Source organism: Anser anser (genome assembly GCF_964211835.1).
Source record: "Anser anser genome assembly, chromosome: 15".
Taxonomy (NCBI): Eukaryota; Metazoa; Chordata; class Aves; order Anseriformes; family Anatidae; genus Anser; species Anser anser.
Genome location: NC_139736.1, coordinates 18,866,343 through 18,890,431, shown reverse-complemented (window position 1 = coordinate 18,890,431; position 24,089 = coordinate 18,866,343). Strand labels below are relative to the sequence as shown.

Here is a 24,089-nt window from a genome sequence, read left to right as displayed (position 1 = left end):
GTCCAGTGAATGCACTGGCACCACTGGGGATGCTGTGCAGTGAGTGCAGAGAGTGCACTGGCACCACCTGTGATGCAGTACAGTGTGTCCAGTGAGTGCACTGGCGCCACTGGGGATGCAGTGCTGTGACTCCGGAGAGCGCACTGGCACCACTGGGGATGCAGAGTAGTCAGTCCAGTGAGTGCACTGGCACCACTGGGGATTCAGTGCAGTGAGTGCAGAGAGTGCAATGGCACCAATGGGGATGCACTTCAGTAAGTCCAGAGAGTGCGCAGACACCACTGGGGATTCAGTGCAGTGAGTCCAGAGATTGCACTGGCACCACTGGGGATGCAGTGCTGTGACTCCAGAGAGCGCACTGGCACCACTGGACATGCAGTGCAGTGAGTGCAGGGAGTGCACTGGCACCACTGGTGATGCACTTCAGTTTGTCCAGAGAGTGCACTGGCACCACTGGGGATGCAGTGCAGTGAGTCCAGAGAGTGCACTGGCACCACCTGTGATGCAGTACAGTGTGTCCAGTGAGTGCACTGGCACCACTGGGGATGCAGTGCTGTGACTCCGGAGAGCGCACTGGCACCACTGGGGATGCAGAGTAGTCAGTCCAGTGAGTGCACTGGCACCACTGGGGATTCAGTGCAGTGAGTGCAGAGAGTGCAATGGCACCAATGGGGATGCACTTCAGTAAGTCCAGAGAGTGCGCAGACACCACTGGGGATGCAGTGCAGTGAGTCCAGAGATTGCACTGGCACCACTGGGGATGCAGTGCTGTGACTCCAGAGAGCGCACTGGCACCACTGGACATGCAGTGCAGTGAGTGCAGGGAGTGCACTGGCACCACTGGGGATGCAGTGCAGTGAGTGCAGGGAGTGCACTGGCACCACTGGGGATGCACTGCAGTGAGTCCAGAGAGTGCACTGGCACCACTGGGGATGCACTGCAGTGAGTCCAGAGAGTGCACTGGCACCACTGGGGCTGCAGTGCAGTGAGTCCAGAGAGTGCACTGGCACCACTGGGGATGCACTGCAGTGAGTCCAGAGATTGCACTGACACCACTGGGGATGCAGTGCAGTGAGTCCAGAGAGTGCACTGGCACCACTGGGGATGCACTACAGTGAGTTCAGAGAGTGCACTTGCACCACTGGGGATGGGTTTCAAGCCAACTGCATTAACCGCTCATGCTTCTTTCTTATGAGACGTTAGTAAACCAATTACATAGCCTTGTCAAGACTAAATCACAGGTAAAAATCCTGTACATCTCATGTGGCCAACCACTCCCAACTAGGATTCCAAGAACCAGGAGGTTCGGTGAAAATAGGGCTAGTGCTATTAGAGGGGTGATTATTAGGGTAAGCCCTAAGCTGTCTTTAATGGAGAAGTATGGGTGGAATGGGATTTTGTCGCAGTCTGATACGATTCCTAGTGGGTTATTTGAGCCTGATTCGTGTAGGAAGGTTAGGTGGACTAGGGTGATTCCTGCAATTAGGAAGGGCAGTAGGAAGTGGATGGCGAAGAATCGGGTTAAGGTTGGATTGTCTACTGAGAATCCTCCTCAGGCTCATTCTACTAGAGTTTGCCCAATGTACGGGATGGCTGAGAATAGGTTGGTGATTACGGTGGCCCCTCAGAATGACATTTGTCCTCATGGTAGGACATACCCTACGAAGGCAGTTGCTATTAGGGTGAGTAGGAGGATTACTCCTGTGTTTCAGGTTTCTTTGTATAGGTAGGAGCCGTAGTAGAGGCCTCGTCCGATGTGTAAGTAGATGCAGATAAAGAAGAGCGAAGCACCGTTGGCGTGGAGGTTGCGGATGAGCCATCCGTACTGGACGTCTCGGCATGTGTGAGCTACTGAGGAGAAGGCGAGTGAAGTGTCTGCGGTGTAGTGTATGGCTAGTAGCAGGCCTGTTAGGATTTGTGTGGCTAAGCAGATGGCTAGAAGGGAGCCGAAGTTTCATCAGGCAGAGATGTTGGAGGGGGCGGGTAGGTCGATTAGGGAGTTGTTGATTATTTTTAGTAGGGGATGGGATTTGCGGATGTTAGGGGCCATTAGTGAGTCTGTGTGTTATTAGGATTATTACCAGGATGGAGAGGGCGAAGGATCCTAGGTAGGCCTTAATTAGCCCTGTGTGTATTGAGGTTGCGGCTTTGCTTGCGGCTACTTGTAGTTCAGCAAGGCCCTCTGGCCCTATTTTTTTGAGTCAGGAGAGGTCGATCAAGTGTAGGGCAATGTTTTGTCCCTTTTCTAGTAGGTTTTTGGAGAAGAATCGGTGTACTAGGGGGTTGAAGTACCCTAATGCAGAGGAGAAGTTTATGAGGGGGTTTGGTTTGGGGTGAGTGAGGGTGTGTGTTATGTTCGATAGTTCTAGGGCTAGGATGATTCCTAGGATTGTTATGAGGATGGCAGCAGTTTTGGTGATAAGGGGTATGGTCTTTGTAGGCAGAAGCCAATTGGTTTAGGCATTTAGCTGTTAACTAGAGTTTTGTGGGATCGAAGCCCATCTGTCTAGGGAGGCTTTAGCTTAATTAAAGCGTCTGACTTGCATTCAGAAGATACAGGTTAATATTCTGTAAGTCTTAATGTGCAGAAACTAAGAGGGTTTAACTCTTATTTAAGGCTTTGAAGGCCTTCGGTTTGGGGTGTTATCCTAAGTTTCTAGACAATGGCATGTATTATTGGGGACAGGGGAAGTAAGAGGATTGATAGTGAGGCAAGGACCGCAGTAGGTGTGCTTGGGGCTTTGCTAGTGTATCATTGTTTTATGTGGTTAGAGGAGTTGGGGGGAAGGGTAATTGTTGAGTGGTATGCGAGGCGTAGGTAGAAGAAGAGGCTGAGCAGTGATAGCATGGCAATTGCCATGGCTGCTGGTGTTATTTCCTGTTTAGTTAGTTCTTGGATGATAAGTCACTTTGGTATAAAGCCTGTTAATGGGGGGAGGCCTGCTAGGGATAAAAGTACTAGTATTAGGGTGGCGTTTAGCACTGGGGTTTTTGTTCATGAGGTTGTGATCATGGATAGGTTAAGGGCTTTGATTTTGTTAAGGGCTAGGAATACGGCTGATGTTATGATTGTGTATAGGTAGAAGGTAAGTAAGGCCAATTTGGGGCTGTAAACTAGGATGATGGCGATTCAGCCTAAGTGGGAGATGGACGAGAAGGCTAGGATTTTGCGTGTTTGTGTTTGGTTCAGTCCTATTCAGCCTCCTAGTGCTGTTGAGGCTAGGGCCATGGCGGTGAGTAGAGCTGGGTCGAGGGATTTGGATGTTAGTAGGAGCAGGGTTAGTGGGGGGAATTTTATGAGGGTCGAGAGTAGCAGGGCTGTTATTAGTGGCGATCCTTGTAGTACTTCTGGGAATCAGAAGTGAAATGGCACTAGGCCCAGTTTAATAGCGATTGCTGCTGTCAGTAGTAGACAGGAGGTTGGGTGGTTTATTTGTGTGATGTCTCATTGGCCGGTGACTCAGGCATTGGTTATGCTAGAGAATAGGACCAGGGCGGAAGCAGCTGCTTGGGTTAGGAAGTATTTCGTTGCGGCTTCTACTGCTCGTGGGTGGTGGGATTGGGCAATTAGGGGAATGATGGCTAGTGCGTTGATCTCCAGTCCTGTCCAGGCCAGAACTCAGTGGTTGCTGGAAATTGTGATTGTGGTGCCCAAGATGAGGCTGAAGGTTATGATTGGGGTCGCGTAAGGGTTCATTAGTAGAGGAGGGGGTTAAACCATCATTTTCGGGGTATGGGCCCGATAGCTTGATTAGCTGACTCTACTAGAAAATAATATAAGGGAAGTATGGAGAATTTTGATTTCTCTTGTGTGGGTTCAATTCCTACTTTTCTAAGGTCAACAGGAAATGAGAGGGCTGTTATACCTCTATGTTCACTTTATCATAGTGACCCTTTGTAGTTCAGGCACATTTCCTTATGTAAGGAGGTAGGCCTGCATAGCAGATAGGTATGCTGATGTGTCAGAGGCACAGAGCTAGTGTGAAGGGTAGGAAGTTTTTTCATAGTAGGTGCATTAGTTGGTCATATCGGAATCGTGGGTATGAAGCTCGGACCCATAAGAAACCAGAAGATAGTAGGAGGACTTTTGTGGCTAGGATGACGGGGAATAGTTCTGTGGGTGGCCCTAGGGCGCTTGGGTTTAGGAATATGATGGCTGTAAGTGTATTTATTAGCATAATGTTCGCATATTCAGCTAGGAAGAATAAGGCGAAGGGTCCTGCGGCGTATTCAACGTTAAACCCTGAGACTAGCTCAGATTCACCCTCTGTGAGGTCAAAAGGAGCTCGGTTTGTCTCTGCTAGGGTGGATACGTATCATATTATTGCTAGGGGTCATGAGGAGAAAATGAAGTATAGAGGCTCCTGTGCGATGGCAAAGGAGCTGAGTGTGTAGCTTCCGCTTAGTATGATTATTGATAGCAGGATTATGGCCAGTGTCACTTCGTATGAAATGGTCTATGCTACTGCCCGTAGGGCTCCGATTAGTGCGTATTTTGAGTTCGAGGCTCAGCCTGATCATAGGACTGAGTAGACGGCTAGGCTTGACATGGCTATTAGGAAGAGAACTCCGAGGTTTAGATCTGCTAGGGGAAATGGGAGTGGTAGTGGTGCTCAAGTGGTGAGGGCTAGGACAAGGGCTAGTATTGGTATCAGAATGAATAGAAGTGGGGAAGAGGTAGAGGGTCGGATGGGCTCTTTGGTAAATAGTTTCAGTCCGTCCGCAAATGGTTGAAGTAGGCCAAAAGGCCCGACAACGTTAGGGCCTTTGCGGGATTGTATGTAGCTTAGGATTTTCCGTTCTACTAGGGTTAGGAAGGCTACGGCAATCAGGATTGGGATGATGTATAGGAGGGATATAATGAGGCAGCTTAGTGTTGTTATTTGAATCATGGGTGAAGCTAGGGAGAGGATTTGAACCTCTGGGGAAAGGGCTTAAGCCTTCTGCACTTGCCGGGCTCTGCCACTCTAGCTGGTCCTTTTCTAGGATTGAAAGTGGTGGGGGAAGGCCCTCTTCACGGTTTAGTTGGTTTCACTGCTTAGAGGGGGGGGGCGTGCTTGTGGTATTGGCCCCACTTTCCCGGTCCTTTCGTACTGGGGAGAGTGTGTCATAGATAGAAACCGACCTGGATTGCTCCGGTCTGAACTCAGATCACGTAGGACTGTTAATCGTTGAACAAACGAACCCTTAATAGCGGCTGCACCATTAGGATGTCCTGATCCAACATCGAGGTCGTAAACCCCCCTGTCGATATGGGCTCTTGAGGGGGATTGCGCTGTTATCCCTGGGGTAGCTTGGTCCATTAATCAATTATATTGGGTCTGGTCACTGTTAGCACTTTGAGGGGTAGCTCTAGGTAAAGAGGTATGGTCTTGTTTTTGGAGGATTTGTTCTCCTCCAAGGTCGCCCCAACCGAAAAATATCGACCAGGCTCTGCGATGGTAGTGGCCCCAGTGGGGTTGATTGAGGATTCGCGGTGGTCGTTGATTTTTAAGTTCCACAGGGTCTTCTCGTCTTATGTTCACATCCCCGCTTTTGCACGGGGAGATCAATTTCACTGATTATCTGTGAGAGACAGTTAAGACCTCGTTTAGCCATTCATACAAGTCTCGATTTATGGGACAATTGATTGCGCTACCTTTGCACGGTTAGGATACCGCGGCCGTTAAACCTAAGTCACCGGGCAGGCATCACCTTCAATACTTGTTTAATTTGCTGAAGGCTATGTTTTTGGTAAACAGTCGGGCCTTATTAATTTGCCGAGTTCCTTTCACAGATTTTAATCGCTCTTATAGGCGCTCCTGAGTCGGGTTAACAGGGTTAGTTAATACGTGGTCTTGTAGGGGTTTTTGTATCTGTCTCGGTCTGTTAATAATGTTTCTATGTAAGCTTGCGCCGTTAGAGGGGTGTGGCCCTGTACATGAGGGGCCTAGGATGATTCCTAGGATTGTTATGAGGATGGCAGCGGTTTTGGTGATAAGGGGTATGGTTATTGGGGGGGTTTTGGTTGGTGTGATGAAAGAGGTAATGATTATTCCTGCTGTAATGCTGCCTAGGGCGAGTCGGGTTAGGGGGGCGGTGATTAGTGGGTTGTTTTCGTTTATTGATACTATTGGGGGGATTCGGGTTTGTCCAGCTTGGACTAGGATGGTTATGCGGATGCTGTAGGTTGCGGTGAATGCTGTGGCTATAAGGGTTAGGAGTAGGGCTCAAGTATTTAGGTATGATGTGTTTAAGCTTTCGATGATGAGGTCTTTTGAGTAGAATCCGGCTAGGAATGGGGTTCCTATCAGCGCCAGGTTTCCGATGGTTAGGCAGGAAGTAGTGACTGGGAGTATTTTCTGTAGGCCTCCTATCTTTCGGATATCTTGTTCTCCGTTTAGGTTGTGGATGATAGACCCTGAGCATAGGAATAGTATGGCTTTAAAGAAGGCATGGGTTGAGATGTGTAGGAAGGCTAGTTGTGGGAGGTTTAGTCCGATAGTGACTATTATTAGTCCTAGTTGGCTGGATGTTGAGAAAGCAATGATTTTTTTGATGTCATTTTGGGTTAGGGCGCATGTGGCAGCGAATAGGGTTGATAGAGCACCTAGGCATAGGCAGGCAGTTAGGGCTGTCTGGTTGGTGGCTAGCAGGGGGTGCATGCGGATGAGCAGGAAGATTCCGGCTACTACTATGGTACTGGAGTGCAGTAGGGCTGATACTGGGGTGGGGCCTTCTATTGCTGCGGGCAGTCATGGGTGGAGTCCAAATTGGGCGGATTTTCCTGCGGCTGCGAGGATTAATCCTATGAGGGGGAGGATTGGGGTTTGGTGGGGGTGTACGGCTTGTTGGATCTCTCAGGTGTTGAATGTTGAAGCTAGTCATGCTATGCTCAGGATCAGTCCGATGTCTCCGATTCGGTTGTAGATTACGGCTCGTAGGGCGGCGGTGTTGGCTTCTGCTCGGCCTTGTCATCAGCCGATGAGAAGGAAGGACATGATTCGTACTCCTTCCCAGCCTACGAATAGGAGGAATATGTTGTTTGCGGTTGTTAGGAGGAGTATGGCGACTAGGAATGTCAGTAGGTAGGTGAAAAATTTTGTTACGTATGGCTCTGAGGCCATGTATCATATGGCGAATTGTAGGATTGATCATGTTACAAATAGGGCGATTGGAAGAAATGTTATTGAGTATTGGTCTATTTTTAGGCTCAGGGGGATTTTAAAGTTTATAATGAATTTTCACTCCCAGTGGCAGGTGACAGATTCTACTCCCGAGTAGATGAATGCGGTTGTAGGGGCTAGGCTAATTAGGAATGCGGTTTTAACAGCGCGGGTGGTGGCTTGTGGGGTGTTTTTAAAGTTTTTAAATAGAAATGGCAGGATGATTGGGGTTAGGAGGATTGTCAGCGTGAGTAGTGTGAGGGAGTTGATTAGTAGTGTGGGGTTCACTACTTTTACTTGGATTTGCACCAAGATGGGTGGTTCCTAAGACCAGTGGATTGCTGTTATCCTTTAAAAGTAAGGGGGCTGAGGTTTTAGGCTCAGATGTAAGAGTTAGCAGCTCTTGTTGGTTAAACCCTCCCCTCGGCAGGTAAGAAGGTTTGAACTTCTATTCTTAGAATCACAGTCTAATGTTTGGTTTAAACTATACTTGCATGAGGGGATTCCGGAGATCAGTTCGGGTTTGAGGATTAGGAGGAATATTGGGATAATGTGGAGTGTTATGAGCAGGTGTTCTCGCGTGGTTGAGTTTTGCATAGATGTGATGTGGGAGGGGATTGAGCCTCGTTGGGTCATTAGTAGTATGAATAAGGTGTAGGAGGCGGTTAGTAGGGTTGCGATTCCTGTTAGGATGATCGTGAAGGCAGATCAGTTGAATAAGGTGATTATAATGGTTAGCTCTGCTATGAGGTTTGTTGTTGGGGGTAAGGCTATGTTTGTTAGATTGGCCAGCAATCATCAGGTAGCTATGAGTGGTAGGAGAGGCTGTAGGCCTCGTGTGAGTAGTAGAATTCGGCTGTGCGTACGTTCATAGTTTGTGTTGGCTAGGCAGAATAGTATGGAGGAAGTTAGTCCATGGGAAATTATTAGGATCATTGCCCCTGAGAATGATCAGTGGGTTTGGATTATTCCTGCGGCGATAACTAGGCCTATGTGGCTAACGGATGAATAAGCGATTAGTGATTTTAGGTCTGTCTGTCGTAGGCAGATTGAGCTAGTCATTAGGGCGCCTCATAGGGCCAGGGTTAGGAAGGGGTAGTGCAGGAGGTTGGACAGTGGGCCCATAAATAGAGTGACTCGTATAATTCCGTATCCTCCTAGCTTTAGTAGTAGGGCGGCGAGGAGTATTGAGCCTGCGATGGGTGCTTCTACGTGGGCTTTTGGCAGTCAGAGGTGTAGGCCGTATAGTGGGGCTTTTACTATGAATGCTATGAGCAGTGCTAGACCTGATAGTATTCCTGTCCATGAGGTGGATAGGGTTGGGTGGGTTAGTTGTAGGGTTGGCAGGTGCAGGGTGCCAATTTTCACGTATAGGTGTATGATTGTGATTAGCAGGGGTAGAGAGCTTACTGGCGTGTAGAATAGCAGGTAGATGCCAGCGCTTAGGCGTTCTGGTTGGTTCCCCCATCGGGTGATTAAGATTAGGGTGGGAATGAGGGTTGCTTCAAATGAGATGTAAAATAGTGCTAGTTCTGTGGTGGAAAAGGCTAGTAGGATGAATGGCTGGACTGCGACTAAGGTTGAGATAAAGATTCGTTTGCGTTGTAGGGGTTCTTGTTGCAGGTGGTTTTGGCTTGCTATGATTATGAGTGGGAGTAGTCAGCAGGATAGTACTAGGAGGGGGGATGAGATTTGGTCAATTCCTGTTCAGTTGGATAAAAATTTGTAGGGGTAGTAGGTTGGGATTAATCACTGTAGGCTTAGGGCAGCGATTAGGAGGCTGTATAAGGTGGTGTTAGTCCATAGAAATTTTGGTGGAGACAGCAGGGCTGTTGGAAGAAGTATGATTGTGGGTAGGATGATTTTTAGCATTGCAGGAGGTTTAGGTTGTGTAGATGGTCAGAGCCATGTGTGCGGGTGGAGGCTACTAGGATGGCCAGGCCTGTGCCCGCCTCACACGCTGAGAAGGTTAGCATGAGAATTGGTACCATGGTGAATGAGGAGACTTGGTTTTCGATGGATCATATTGATAGGCCTACGAATATCGATAATATTATGCTTTCAAGGCATAGTAGGGCGGATACTAGGTGGGTTCGGTGGAAGGCTAGCCCTAGTCCGCTGAAAATGAAGGCTGAGTAGAAGCTTAAATGTAGGGGCGACATAAGAAAGTTACAGGGTTGGCTGTAATCTGCTGGGTCGAAACCAGCTATCTTTTTGGTTAGACTAACTTTCTGTTATTCTGCTCATTCTAGGCCCCCTTGAATTCACTCGTAGGCCAGTCCGAGTGTTAGGAGAAGGAGGATCACTACAGTTCAGGTGAGGGTCATTAGGGGGGATTGGAGTTGGACGGCTCATGGCAGGGGGAGTAGGAGGGCGATTTCTAGGTCGAATAGGACGAACAGGATGGCTACTGAGGAAGAATCGGACTGAGAATGGTAATCGAGCAGATCCAAGTGGGTCGAATCCACATTCGTACGGTGAGAGTTTCTCTGAGTCGGGGTTTATTTGGGCGAGTCAGAAGTTTAATGCGGTTAGGGCGGCGCTTAGGATTGATGATAGGGCGAATATGAACATGAGTGCGTTCATTGCTCTCCTCTGGGTTTATACCAGATTCTAGAGATTGGAAGTCAATTGTAATTAATATACTAGAAGAGCAAGATCCTCATCAGTAGATGGTTATGTAGAGGAATAGTCAGATGACGTCTACGAAGTGTCAGTATCAGGCTGCTGCCTCGAATCCGAAGTGGTGGTCTGATGTAAAGTGGAACTTGATCAGTCGGAAGAGGCAGACGGTCAGGAAGGAGGATCCGATGATTACGTGGAGTCCGTGGAATCCAGTGGCAACGAAGAAGGTAGATCCGTAGACGCTATCGGCGATTGAGAATGGGGCTTCGTGGTATTCTATTGCTTGTAGGGCTGTGAAGTAGAATCCCAGGAGGATCGTTAGGGTTAGGGCGTGGATGGCGTGTTTTCGGTTTCCTTCTGTGATGCTTTGATGGGCTCACGTTACGGTAACGCCTGAGGCTAGTAGGATGGCTGTGTTTAGTAGGGGGACTTCTATCGGGTTGAGTGGTTTAATTCCTGTTGGGGGTCATTGGCCTCCTAGTTCTGGGGTTGGGGCCAGGCTCGAGTGGAAGAACGCTCAGAAGAACCCTAAGAAGAAGAATGCTTCGGATGTGATGAAAAGGATTATGCCGTATCGTAGGCCTTTTTGGACTGTGGGAGTGTGATGGCCTTGGAAGGTGCTTTCTCGTACAATGTCTCGTCATCATTGGAGTATTACTAGGAGTATTGAGATGAGGCCTAGGGTTAGTAGTATGGATGAGTTGTAGTGGAATCACATGATTAATCCTGAGGTTGTGAGTAGGGCGGCGGCTGCCCCGAAGATTGGTCAAGGGCTTGGGTCAACTATGTGGTATGAGTGTGCTTGGTGTGCCATTAGATGTTTTCTTGTAAGTATAGGCTTAGAAGGAGCACGAAGACGTAGGCCTGGATTATGGCTACTGCTACTTCTAGGATGGTTAGGAGTAGTAGGATGATTATTGTTAGGATGGATACTGCAGGAAGGGTGGGTATTAATGCAATGGAGGCTGTAGAGATGAGTTGGATGAGTAAGTGTCCTGCTGTAAGGTTGGCTGTAAGGCGGACTCCGAGGGCTAGGGGGCGGATTAGTAGGCTGGTTGTTTCGATCAGGATTAGTGCGGGGATTAGGGGTGTAGGGGTACCTTCGGGTAATAGGTGGGCTAAAGAGGCTGATGGTTGGTTTCGTAGGCCTGTTAGTAGTGTGGCGAGCCATAGTGGGAAGGCTAGGGCTATGTTCATAGATAGTTGGGTGGTTGGGGTGAATGTATATGGAAGGAGGCCTAGAAGGTTGATTGTAAGAAGTATGATTATTAGGGATGTAAATATTATGGCTCATTTGTGGCCATTTTTGTTGAGTGGGACTATTAGTTGTTTTGTGATTAGGTGAAGGAGTCATGTTTGGATAGTAGAAAGGCGGTTGTTGATTCATCGGTTGTTTGGGGACGGGAATAGTAGGGCTGGGAAGAGTAGGGATAGTAGGATTAAGGGGATGCCAAATAGATTGGGGCTGGAAAATTGGTCAAAGAAGCTTAGGTTCATGGTCAGGATCATGGTGTGGGTTTGGTAGTGAGGGAGGTCTTATTTGATGGGGGGTTGGTTGTGGTGAAGGCTAGTAGTTTTGGTTGGATGAGGAGTGCTAGGGTTAATCAGGTTATAATTATGATTGAAAATCATGGTGCGGGGTTAAGCTGTGGCATATCATTAAGGAGGGGGAAGTCCCTCTTTGGCTAGCTTAAAAGGCTAGTGCTGTTGCATAGCTTCTTAATGATTAGGATGATGATAGAAGGGACGATCAGGCCTCGAAATGTGGGAGTGGGGTTGATTCTACTACAATGGGTATGTAGCTGTGATTAGCCCCGCAAATTTCTGAGCATTGTCCGTAAAAAATCCCAGGCCGGGTGGTAATGAATGAAGTTTGGTTTAGTCGGCCTGGGATTGCGTCTGTTTTAACTCCGAGCGTTGGGACTGCTCAGGAGTGGAGTACGTCTCCTGCAGTAATGATCACGCGGATGGGGGATTCTATTGGGATAACTACGCGGTGGTCAACTTCTAGCAGTCGGAAGTGGCCGTTGGGTAAGTCTGGGGTGGGCACTATGTAGGAGTCGAATGATAGGTCTTTGAAGTCTGTGTATTCGTAGCTTCAGTATCATTGGTGGCCGATGGCTTTTAGGGTGAGGTCTGGTTCATCGATTTTGTCCATTATGTAGAGGATTTGTAGGGATGGGAGGGCGAGGAGTACCAGGACGATAGCAGGTAGGATTGTCCAGATCAGCTCTACTTCTTGGGCGTCTACAGCATTGGACGAGAGTTTTTCTGTTAGTATGTGGGCTAAAAGGTAGAGAACTAGGCTGCAGATAGCTAGGGCAACGATTAGGGCGTGGTCGTGGAATTCAACGAGTTCTTCTATGATGGGTGATGAGGCGTCTTGGAATCCTAGTTGGGAGTGGTTGGCCACATGAGATGTACAGGATTTTTACCTGTGATTTAGTCTTGACAAGGCTATGTAATTGGTTTACTAACGTCTCATAAGAAAGAAGCATGAGCGGTTAATGCAGTTGGCTTGAAACCAGCATGTGAGGGTTCGATTCCTTCCTTTCTTGTACTTGGACGAAGGCCGGTTCCTCGAAAGTATGGTATGGGGGAGGGCAGCCGTGGATTCATTCAACGTTTGTGGTAGTTAGTTCTGGTTGTAGGACTTTTCGTTTGGCCGGAAAGGCTTCTCAGATGATGAATATTAGTATGATTACGGCTACTATTGAGATTAGGGAGCCGATGGAGGAAATGGTGTTTCATAGTGTGTAGGCGTCGGGATAGTCCGAGTATCGTCGGGGTATTCCTGCTAGGCCTAGGAAGTGCTGGGGGAAGAACGTTAGGTTTACTCTTGTAAATATTACCCCGAAGTGGGCTTTTGCTCATGTTTGGTGTAGGGTAAACCCAGTGAGTAGTGGGAATCAGTGAGTAAATCCTGCTAGAATGGCAAAGACGGCGCCTATGGATAGGACGTAGTGGAAGTGGGCAACTACGTAGTACGTGTCGTGCAGGGCGATGTCTAGGGAAGAGTTTGCAAGAACGATTCCTGTTAATCCTCCGATGGTAAATAGGAAGATAAATCCTAGAGCTCATAGTATTGGGGGGGTCTCATTTGATTGTTCCTCCATGCAGGGTGGCTAGTCAGCTAAATACTTTGATTCCGGTAGGGATGGCAATGATTATAGTGGCTGATGTAAAGTAGGCTCGGGTATCAACGTCTATTCCTACTGTAAACATGTGGTGAGCTCAGACGATGAATCCTAGGAAGCCGATGGATAGTATGGCTCAGACTATTCCCATGTAGCCGAAGGGCTCCTTTTTGCCTGAGTAGTACGTGACTACGTGTGAGATGATTCCGAACCCCGGTAGGATCAGAATATAGACTTCTGGGTGTCCGAAGAATCAGAATAGGTGTTGGTACAGGATTGGGTCTCCTCCTCCAGCGGGGTCGAAGAATGTGGTGTTTAGGTTTCGATCAGTTAGTAATATTGTAATACCGGCGGCGAGTACGGGGAGTGATAGAAGGAGTAGGATGGCGGTAATTAGTACGGATCAGACAAATAGTGGGGTTTGGTATTGTGAGAGTGCGGGGGGTTTTATGTTGATGGCTGTGGTGATAAAGTTGATGGCCCCAAGGATGGAGGAGATACCGGCTAAGTGGAGTGAGAAGATAGCCAGGTCTACTGAAGCTCCGGCGTGGGCAAGGTTACCTGCTAGGGGAGGGTAGAGAGTTCAGCCTGTGCCGGCGCCAGCTTCTACAGTGGATGAGGCTAGTAGGAGGAGGAATGATGGGGGGAGGAGTCAAAAGCTTATGTTGTTTATTCGCGGGAATGCTATGTCGGGGGCACCGATTATGAGGGGGACTACTCAGTTGCCGAATCCTCCGATCATGATGGGTATGACTATAAAGAAGCTTATTACAAAGGCGTGAGCGGTAACGATTACATTGTAAATTTGGTCGTTGCCTAGGAGAGTTCCTGGTTGTCCTAGTTCTGCACGGATTAATAGGCTGAGTGCGGTGCCGACTATTCCTGCTCATGCCCCGAAGATGAGGTACAGGGTGCCAATATCCTTATGGTTAGTGGAAAATAGTCATCGGTTGATGAAGGTGACGGGTAAGATGGCTGAGTGTTGAAGCGTTAGGCTGTAGTCCTTTTTACAGAGGTTTAATTCCTCTTCTTATCGGCTCTGTAGTGAAATTCATGTTGAGTTGCAAGCTCATCGATGCGCACTAGGGTGCGTCAGGGTCTTTGTAGGCAGAAGCCAATTGGTTTAGGCATTTAGCTGTTAACTAGAGTTTTGTGGGATCGAAGCCCATCTGTCTAGGGAGGCTTTAGCTTAATTAAAGCGTCTGACTTGCATTCAGAAGATACAGGTTAATATTCTGTAAGTCTTAATGTGCAGAAACTAAGAGGGTTTAACTCTTATTTAAGGCTTTGAAGGCCTTCGGTTTGGGGTGTTATCCTAAGTTTCTAGACAATGGCATGTATTATTGGGGACAGGGGAAGTAAGAGGATTGATAGTGAGGCAAGGACCGCAGTAGGTGTGCTTGGGGCTTTGCTAGTGTATCATTGTTTTATGTGGTTAGAGGAGTTGGGGGGAAGGGTAATTGTTGAGTGGTATGCGAGGCGTAGGTAGAAGAAGAGGCTGAGCAGTGATAGCATGGCAATTGCCATGGCTGCTGGTGTTATTTCCTGTTTAGTTAGTTCTTGGATGATAAGTCACTTTGGTATAAAGCCTGTTAATGGGGGGAGGCCTGCTAGGGATAAAAGTACTAGTATTAGGGTGGCGTTTAGCACTGGGGTTTTTGTTCATGAGGTTGTGATCATGGATAGGTTAAGGGCTTTGATTTTGTTAAGGGCTAGGAATACGGCTGATGTTATGATTGTGTATAGGTAGAAGGTAAGTAAGGCCAATTTGGGGCTGTAAACTAGGATGATGGCGATTCAGCCTAAGTGGGAGATGGACGAGAAGGCTAGGATTTTGCGTGTTTGTGTTTGGTTCAGTCCTATTCAGCCTCCTAGTGCTGTTGAGGCTAGGGCCATGGCGGTGAGTAGAGCTGGGTCGAGGGATTTGGATGTTAGTAGGAGCAGGGTTAGTGGGGGGAATTTTATGAGGGTCGAGAGTAGCAGGGCTGTTATTAGTGGCGATCCTTGTAGTACTTCTGGGAATCAGAAGTGAAATGGCACTAGGCCCAGTTTAATAGCGATTGCTGCTGTCAGTAGTAGACAGGAGGTTGGGTGGTTTATTTGTGTGATGTCTCATTGGCCGGTGACTCAGGCATTGGTTATGCTAGAGAATAGGACCAGGGCGGAAGCAGCTGCTTGGGTTAGGAAGTATTTCGTTGCGGCTTCTACTGCTCGTGGGTGGTGGGATTGGGCAATTAGGGGAATGATGGCTAGTGCGTTGATCTCCAGTCCTGTCCAGGCCAGAACTCAGTGGTTGCTGGAAACTGTGATTGTGGTGCCCAAGATGAGGCTGAAGGTTATGATTGGGGTCGCGTAAGGGTTCATTAGTAGAGGAGGGGGTTAAACCATCATTTTCGGGGTATGGGCCCGATAGCTTGATTAGCTGACTCTACTAGAAAATAATATAAGGGAAGTATGGAGAATTTTGATTTCTCTTGTGTGGGTTCAATTCCTACTTTTCTAAGGTCAACAGGAAATGAGAGGGCTGTTATACCTCTATGTTCACTTTATCATAGTGACCCTTTGTAGTTCAGGCACATTTCCTTATGTAAGGAGGTAGGCCTGCATAGCAGATAGGTATGCTGATGTGTCAGAGGCACAGAGCTAGTGTGAGGGGTAGGAAGTTTTTTCATAGTAGGTGCATTAGTTGGTCATATCGGAATCGTGGGTATGAAGCTCGGACCCATAAGAAACCAGAAGATAGTAGGAGGACTTTTGTGGCTAGGATGACGGGGAATAGTTCTGTGGGTGGCCCTAGGGCGCTTGGGTTTAGGAATATGATGGCTGTAAGTGTATTTATTAGCATAATGTTCGCATATTCAGCTAGGAAGAATAAGGCGAAGGGTCCTGCGGCGTATTCAACGTTAAACCCTGAGACTAGCTCAGATTCACCCTCTGTGAGGTCAAAAGGAGCTCGGTTTGTCTCTGCTAGGGTGGATACGTATCATATTATTGCTAGGGGTCATGAGGAGAAAATGAAGTATAGAGGCTCCTGTGCGATGGCAAAGGAGCTGAGTGTGTAGCTTCCGCTTAGTATGATTATTGATAGCAGGATTATGGCCAGTGTCACTTCGTATGAAATGGTCTATGCTACTGCCCGTAGGGCTCCGATTAGTGCGTATTTTGAGTTCGAGGCTCAGCCTGATCATAGGACTGAGTAGACGGCTAGGCTTGACATGGCTATTAGGAAGAGAACTCCGAGGTTTAGATCTGCTAGGGGAAATGGGAGTGGTAGTGGTGCTCAAGTGGTGAGGGCTAGGACAAGGGCTAGTATTGGTATCAGAATGAATAGAAGTGGGGAAGAGGTAGAGGGTCGGATGGGCTCTTTGGTAAATAGTTTCAGTCCGTCCGCAAATGGTTGAAGTAGGCCAAAAGGCCCGACAACGTTAGGGCCTTTGCGGGATTGTATGTAGCTTAGGATTTTCCGTTCTACTAGGGTTAGGAAGGCTACGGCAATCAGGATTGGGATGATGTATAGGAGGGATATAACGAGGCAGCTTAGTGTTGTTATTTGAATCATGGGTGAAGCTAGGGAGAGGATTTGAACCTCTGGGGAAAGGGCTTAAGCCTTCTGCACTTGCCGGGCTCTGCCACTCTAGCTGGTCCTTTTCTAGGATTGAAAGTGGTGGGGGAAGGCCCTCTTCACGGTTTAGTTGGTTTCACTGCTTAGAGGGGGGGGGGCGTGCTTGTGGTATTGGCCCCACTTTCCCGGTCCTTTCGTACTGGGGAGAGTGTGTCATAGATAGAAACCGACCTGGATTGCTCCGGTCTGAACTCAGATCACGTAGGACTGTTAATCGTTGAACAAACGAACCCTTAATAGCGGCTGCACCATTAGGATGTCCTGATCCAACATCGAGGTCGTAAACCCCCCTGTCGATATGGGCTCTTGAGGGGGATTGCGCTGTTATCCCTGGGGTAGCTTGGTCCATTAATCAATTATATTGGGTCTGGTCACTGTTAGCACTTTGAGGGGTAGCTCTAGGTAAAGAGGTATGGTCTTGTTTTTGGAGGATTTGTTCTCCTCCAAGGTCGCCCCAACCGAAAAATATCGACCAGGCTCTGCGATGGTAGTGGCCCCAGTGGGGTTGATTGAGGATTCGCGGTGGTCGTTGATTTTTAAGTTCCACAGGGTCTTCTCGTCTTATGTTCACATCCCCGCTTTTGCACGGGGAGATCAATTTCACTGATTATCTGTGAGAGACAGTTAAGACCTCGTTTAGCCATTCATACAAGTCTCGATTTATGGGACAATTGATTGCGCTACCTTTGCACGGTTAGGATACCGCGGCCGTTAAACCTAAGTCACCGGGCAGGCATCACCTTCAATACTTGTTTAATTTGCTGAAGGCTATGTTTTTGGTAAACAGTCGGGCCTTATTAATTTGCCGAGTTCCTTTCACAGATTTTAATCGCTCTTATAGGCGCTCCTGAGTCGGGTTAACAGGGTTAGTTAATACGTGGTCTTGTAGGGGTTTTTGTATCTGTCTCGGTCTGTTAATAATGTTTCTATGTAAGCTTGCGCCGTTAGAGGGGTGTGGCCCTGTACATGAGGGGCCTAGGATGATTCCTAGGATTGTTATGAGGATGGCAGCGGTTTTGGTGATAAGGGGTATGGTTATTGGGGGGGTTTTGGTTGGTGTGATGAAAGAGGTAATGATTATTCCTGCTGTAATGCTGCCTAGGGCGAGTCGGGTTAGGGGGGCGGTGATTAGTGGGTTGTTTTCGTTTATTGATACTATTGGGGGGATTCGGGTTTGTCCAGCTTGGACTAGGATGGTTATGCGGATGCTGTAGGTTGCGGTGAATGCTGTGGCTATAAGGGTTAGGAGTAGGGCTCAAGTATTTAGGTATGATGTGTTTAAGCTTTCGATGATGAGGTCTTTTGAGTAGAATCCGGCTAGGAATGGGGTTCCTATCAGCGCCAGGTTTCCGATGGTTAGGCAGGAAGTAGTGACTGGGAGTATTTTCTGTAGGCCTCCTATCTTTCGGATATCTTGTTCTCCGTTTAGGTTGTGGATGATAGACCCTGAGCATAGGAATAGTATGGCTTTAAAGAAGGCATGGGTTGAGATGTGTAGGAAGGCTAGTTGTGGGAGGTTTAGTCCGATAGTGACTATTATTAGTCCTAGTTGGCTGGATGTTGAGAAAGCAATGATTTTTTTGATGTCATTTTGGGTTAGGGCGCATGTGGCAGCGAATAGGGTTGATAGAGCACCTAGGCATAGGCAGGCAGTTAGGGCTGTCTGGTTGGTGGCTAGCAGGGGGTGCATGCGGATGAGCAGGAAGATTCCGGCTACTACTATGGTACTGGAGTGCAGTAGGGCTGATACTGGGGTGGGGCCTTCTATTGCTGCGGGCAGTCATGGGTGGAGTCCAAATTGGGCGGATTTTCCTGCGGCTGCGAGGATTAATCCTATGAGGGGGAGGATTGGGGTTTGGTGGGGGTGTACGGCTTGTTGGATCTCTCAGGTGTTGAATGTTGAAGCTAGTCATGCTATGCTCAGGATCAGTCCGATGTCTCCGATTCGGTTGTAGATTACGGCTTGTAGGGCGGCGGTGTTGGCATCTGCTCGGCCTTGTCATCAGCCGATGAGAAGGAAGGACATGATTCGTACTCCTTCCCAGCCTACGAATAGGAGGAATATGTTGTTTGCGGTTGTTAGGAGGAGTATGGCGACTAGGAATGTCAGTAGGTAGGTGAAAAATTTTGTTACGTATGGCTCTGAGGCCATGTATCATATGGCGAATTGTAGGATTGATCATGTTACAAATAGGGCGATTGGAAGAAATGTTATTGAGTATTGGTCTATTTTTAGGCTCAGGGGGATTTTAAAGTTTATAATGAATTTTCACTCCCAGTGGCAGGTGACAGATTCTACTCCCGAGTAGATGAATGCGGTTGTAGGGGCTAGGCTAATTAGGAATGCGGTTTTAACAGCGCGGGTGGTGGCTTGTGGGGTGTTTTTAAAGTTTTTAAATAGAAATGGCAGGATGATTGGGGTTAGGAGGATTGTCAGCGTGAGTAGTGTGAGGGAGTTGATTAGTAGTGTGGGGTTCACTACTTTTACTTGGATTTGCACCAAGATGGGTGGTTCCTAAGACCAGTGGATTGCTGTTATCCTTTAAAAGTAAGGGGGCTGAGGTTTTAGGCTCAGATGTAAGAGTTAGCAGCTCTTGTTGGTTAAACCCTCCCCTCGGCAGGTAAGAAGGTTTGAACTTCTATTCTTAGAATCACAGTCTAATGTTTGGTTTAAACTATACTTGCATGAGGGGATTCCGGAGATCAGTTCGGGTTTGAGGATTAGGAGGAATATTGGGATAATGTGGAGTGTTATGAGCAGGTGTTCTCGCGTGGTTGAGTTTTGCATAGATGTGATGTGGGAGGGGATTGAGCCTCGTTGGGTCATTAGTAGTATGAATAAGGTGTAGGAGGCGGTTAGTAGGGTTGCGATTCCTGTTAGGATGATCGTGAAGGCAGATCAGTTGAATAAGGTGATTATAATGGTTAGCTCTGCTATGAGGTTTGTTGTTGGGGGTAAGGCTATGTTTGTTAGATTGGCCAGCAATCATCAGGTAGCTATGAGTGGTAGGAGAGGTTGTAGGCCTCGTGTGAGTAGTAGAATTCGGCTGTGCGTACGTTCATAGTTTGTGTTGGCTAGGCAGAATAGTATGGAGGAAGTTAGTCCATGGGAAATTATTAGGATCATTGCCCCTGAGAATGATCAGTGGGTTTGGATTATTCCTGCGGCGATAACTAGGCCTATGTGGCTAACGGATGAATAAGCGATTAGTGATTTTAGGTCTGTCTGTCGTAGGCAGATTGAGCTAGTCATTAGGGCGCCTCATAGGGCCAGGGTTAGGAAGGGGTAGTGCAGGAGGTTGGACAGTGGGCCCATAAATAGAGTGACTCGTATAATTCCGTATCCTCCTAGCTTTAGTAGTAGGGCGGCGAGGAGTATTGAGCCTGCGATGGGTGCTTCTACGTGGGCTTTTGGCAGTCAGAGGTGTAGGCCGTATAGTGGGGCTTTTACTATGAATGCTATGAGCAGTGCTAGACCTGATAGTATTCCTGTCCATGAGGTGGATAGGGTTGGGTGGGTTAGTTGTAGGGTTGGCAGGTGCAGGGTGCCAATTTTCACGTATAGGTGTATGATTGTGATTAGCAGGGGTAGAGAGCTTACTGGCGTGTAGAATAGCAGGTAGATGCCAGCGCTTAGGCGTTCTGGTTGGTTCCCCCATCGGGTGATTAAGATTAGGGTGGGAATGAGGGTTGCTTCAAATGAGATGTAAAATAGTGCTAGTTCTGTGGTGGAAAAGGCTAGTAGGATGAATGGCTGGACTGCGACTAAGGTTGAGATAAAGATTCGTTTGCGTTGTAGGGGTTCTTGTTGCAGGTGGTTTTGGCTTGCTATGATTATGAGTGGGAGTAGTCAGCAGGATAGTACTAGGAGGGGGGATGAGATTTGGTCAATTCCTGTTCAGTTGGATAAAAATTTGTAGGGGTAGTAGGTTGGGATTAATCACTGTAGGCTTAGGGCAGCGATTAGGAGGCTGTATAAGGTGGTGTTAGTCCATAGAAATTTTGGTGGAGACAGCAGGGCTGTTGGAAGAAGTATGATTGTGGGTAGGATGATTTTTAGCATTGCAGGAGGTTTAGGTTGTGTAGATGGTCGGAGCCATGTGTGCGGGTGGAGGCTACTAGGATGGCCAGGCCTGTGCCCGCCTCACACGCTGAGAAGGTTAGCATGAGAATTGGTACCATGGTGAATGAGGAGACTTGGTTTTCGATGGATCATATTGATAGGCCTACGAATATCGATAATATTATGCTTTCAAGGCATAGTAGGGCGGATACTAGGTGGGTTCGGTGGAAGGCTAGCCCTAGTCCGCTGAAAATGAAGGCTGAGTAGAAGCTTAAATGTAGGGGCGACATAAGAAAGTTACAGGGTTGGCTGTAATCTGCTGGGTCGAAACCAGCTATCTTTTTGGTTAGACTAACTTTCTGTTATTCTGCTCATTCTAGGCCCCCTTGAATTCACTCGTAGGCCAGTCCGAGTGTTAGGAGAAGGAGGATCACTACAGTTCAGGTGAGGGTCATTAGGGGGGATTGGAGTTGGACGGCTCATGGCAGGGGGAGTAGGAGGGCGATTTCTAGGTCGAATAGGACGAACAGGATGGCTACTGAGGAAGAATCGGACTGAGAATGGTAATCGAGCAGATCCAAGTGGGTCGAATCCACATTCGTACGGTGAGAGTTTCTCTGAGTCGGGGTTTATTTGGGCGAGTCAGAAGTTTAATGCGGTTAGGGCGGCGCTTAGGATTGATGATAGGGCGAATATGAACATGAGTGCGTTCATTGCTCTCCTCTGGGTTTATACCAGATTCTAGAGATTGGAAGTCAATTGTAATTAATATACTAGAAGAGCAAGATCCTCATCAGTAGATGGTTATGTAGAGGAATAGTCAGATGACGTCTACGAAGTGTCAGTATCAGGCTGCTGCCTCGAATCCGAAGTGGTGGTCTGATGTAAAGTGGAACTTGATCAGTCGGAAGAGGCAGACGGTCAGGAAGGAGGATCCGATGATTACGTGGAGTCCGTGGAATCCAGTGGCAACGAAGAAGGTAGATCCGTAGACGCTATCGGCGATTGAGAATGGGGCTTCGTGGTATTCTATTGCTTGTAGGGCTGTGAAGTAGAATCCCAGGAGGATCGTTAGGGTTAGGGCGTGGATGGCGTGTTTTCGGTTTCCTTCTGTGATGCTGTGATGGGCTCACGTTACGGTAACGCCTGAGGCTAGTAGGATGGCTGTGTTTAGTAGGGGGACTTCTGTCGGGTTGAGTGGTTTAATTCCTGTTGGGGGTCATTGGCCTCCTAGTTCTGGGGTTGGGGCCAGGCTCGAGTGGAAGAACGCTCAGAAGAACCCTAAGAAGAAGAATGCTTCGGATGTGATGAAAAGGATTATGCCGTATCGTAGGCCTTTTTGGACTGTGGGAGTGTGATGGCCTTGGAAGGTGCTTTCTCGTACAATGTCTCGTCATCATTGGAGTATTACTAGGAGTATTGAGATGAGGCCTAGGGTTAGTAGTATGGATGAGTTGTAGTGGAATCACATGATTAATCCTGAGGTTGTGAGTAGGGCGGCGGCTGCCCCGAAGATTGGTCAAGGGCTTGGGTCAACTATGTGGTATGAGTGTGCTTGGTGTGCCATTAGATGTTTTCTTGTAAGTATAGGCTTAGAAGGAGCACGAAGACGTAGGCCTGGATTATGGCTACTGCTACTTCTAGGATGGTTAGGAGTAGTAGGATGATTATTGTTAGGATGGATACTGCAGGAAGGGTGGGTATTAATGCAATGGAGGCTGTAGAGATGAGTTGGATGAGTAAGTGTCCTGCTGTAAGGTTGGCTGTAAGGCGGACTCCGAGGGCTAGGGGGCGGATTAGTAGGCTGGTTGTTTCGATCAGGATTAGTGCGGGGATTAGGGGTGTAGGGGTACCTTCGGGTAATAGGTGGGCTAAAGAGGCTGATGGTTGGTTTCGTAGGCCTGTTAGTAGTGTGGCGAGCCATAGTGGGAAGGCTAGGGCTATGTTCATAGATAGTTGGGTGGTTGGGGTGAATGTATATGGAAGGAGGCCTAGAAGGTTGATTGTAAGAAGTATGATTATTAGGGATGTAAATATTATGGCTCATTTGTGGCCATTTTTGTTGAGTGGGACTATTAGTTGTTTTGTGATTAGGTGAAGGAGTCATGTTTGGATAGTAGAAAGGCGGTTGTTGATTCATCGGTTGTTTGGGGACGGGAATAGTAGGGCTGGGAAGAGTAGGGATAGTAGGATTAAGGGGATGCCAAATAGATTGGGGCTGGAAAATTGGTCAAAGAAGCTTAGGTTCATGGTCAGGATCATGGTGTGGGTTTGGTAGTGAGGGAGGTCTTATTTGATGGGGGGTTGGTTGTGGTGAAGGCTAGTAGTTTTGGTTGGATGAGGAGTGCTAGGGTTAATCAGGTTATAATTATGATTGAAAATCATGGTGCGGGGTTAAGCTGTGGCATATCATTAAGGAGGGGGAAGTCCCTCTTTGGCTAGCTTAAAAGGCTAGTGCTGTTGCATAGCTTCTTAATGATTAGGATGATGATAGAAGGGACGATCAGGCCTCGAAATGTGGGAGTGGGGTTGATTCTACTACAATGGGTATGTAGCTGTGATTAGCCCCGCAAATTTCTGAGCATTGTCCGTAAAAAATCCCAGGCCGGGTGGTAATGAATGAAGTTTGGTTTAGTCGGCCTGGGATTGCGTCTGTTTTAACTCCGAGCGTTGGGACTGCTCAGGAGTGGAGTACGTCTCCTGCAGTAATGATCACGCGGATGGGGGATTCTATTGGGATAACTACGCGGTGGTCAACTTCTAGCAGTCGGAAGTGGCCGTTGGGTAAGTCTGGGGTGGGCACTATGTAGGAGTCGAATGATAGGTCTTTGAAGTCTGTGTATTCGTAGCTTCAGTATCATTGGTGGCCGATGGCTTTTAGGGTGAGGTCTGGTTCATCGATTTTGTCCATTATGTAGAGGATTTGTAGGGATGGGAGGGCGAGGAGTACCAGGACGATAGCAGGTAGGATTGTCCAGATCAGCTCTACTTCTTGGGCGTCTACAGCATTGGACGAGAGTTTTTCTGTTAGTATGTGGGCTAAAAGGTAGAGAACTAGGCTGCAGATAGCTAGGGCAACGATTAGGGCGTGGTCGTGGAATTCAACGAGTTCTTCTATGATGGGTGATGAGGCGTCTTGGAATCCTAGTTGGGAGTGGTTGGCCACATGAGATGTACAGGATTTTTACCTGTGATTTAGTCTTGACAAGGCTATGTAATTGGTTTACTAACGTCTCATAAGAAAGAAGCATGAGCGGTTAATGCAGTTGGCTTGAAACCAGCATGTGAGGGTTCGATTCCTTCCTTTCTTGTACTTGGACGAAGGCCGGTTCCTCGAAAGTATGGTATGGGGGAGGGCAGCCGTGGATTCATTCAACGTTTGTGGTAGTTAGTTCTGGTTGTAGGACTTTTCGTTTGGCCGGAAAGGCTTCTCAGATGATGAATATTAGTATGATTACGGCTACTATTGAGATTAGGGAGCCGATGGAGGAAATGGT

General features: G+C 47.9%; 1 long non-coding RNA gene across 1 annotated transcript in view; it reads left to right on the top strand.

Annotated features, from left to right (window-relative positions):
* The first annotated feature begins 1,169 nt into the window (after positions 1 to 1,169).
* Positions 1,170 to 24,089, top strand: part of LOC310882077 — a 38,497-nt gene continuing 15,577 nt past the window's right edge. The window contains exon 1 of the long non-coding RNA XR_014572800.1: positions 1,170 to 23,479. This is a non-coding gene — a long non-coding RNA (uncharacterized lncRNA). The remainder of the gene's footprint in view (positions 23,480 to 24,089) is intronic.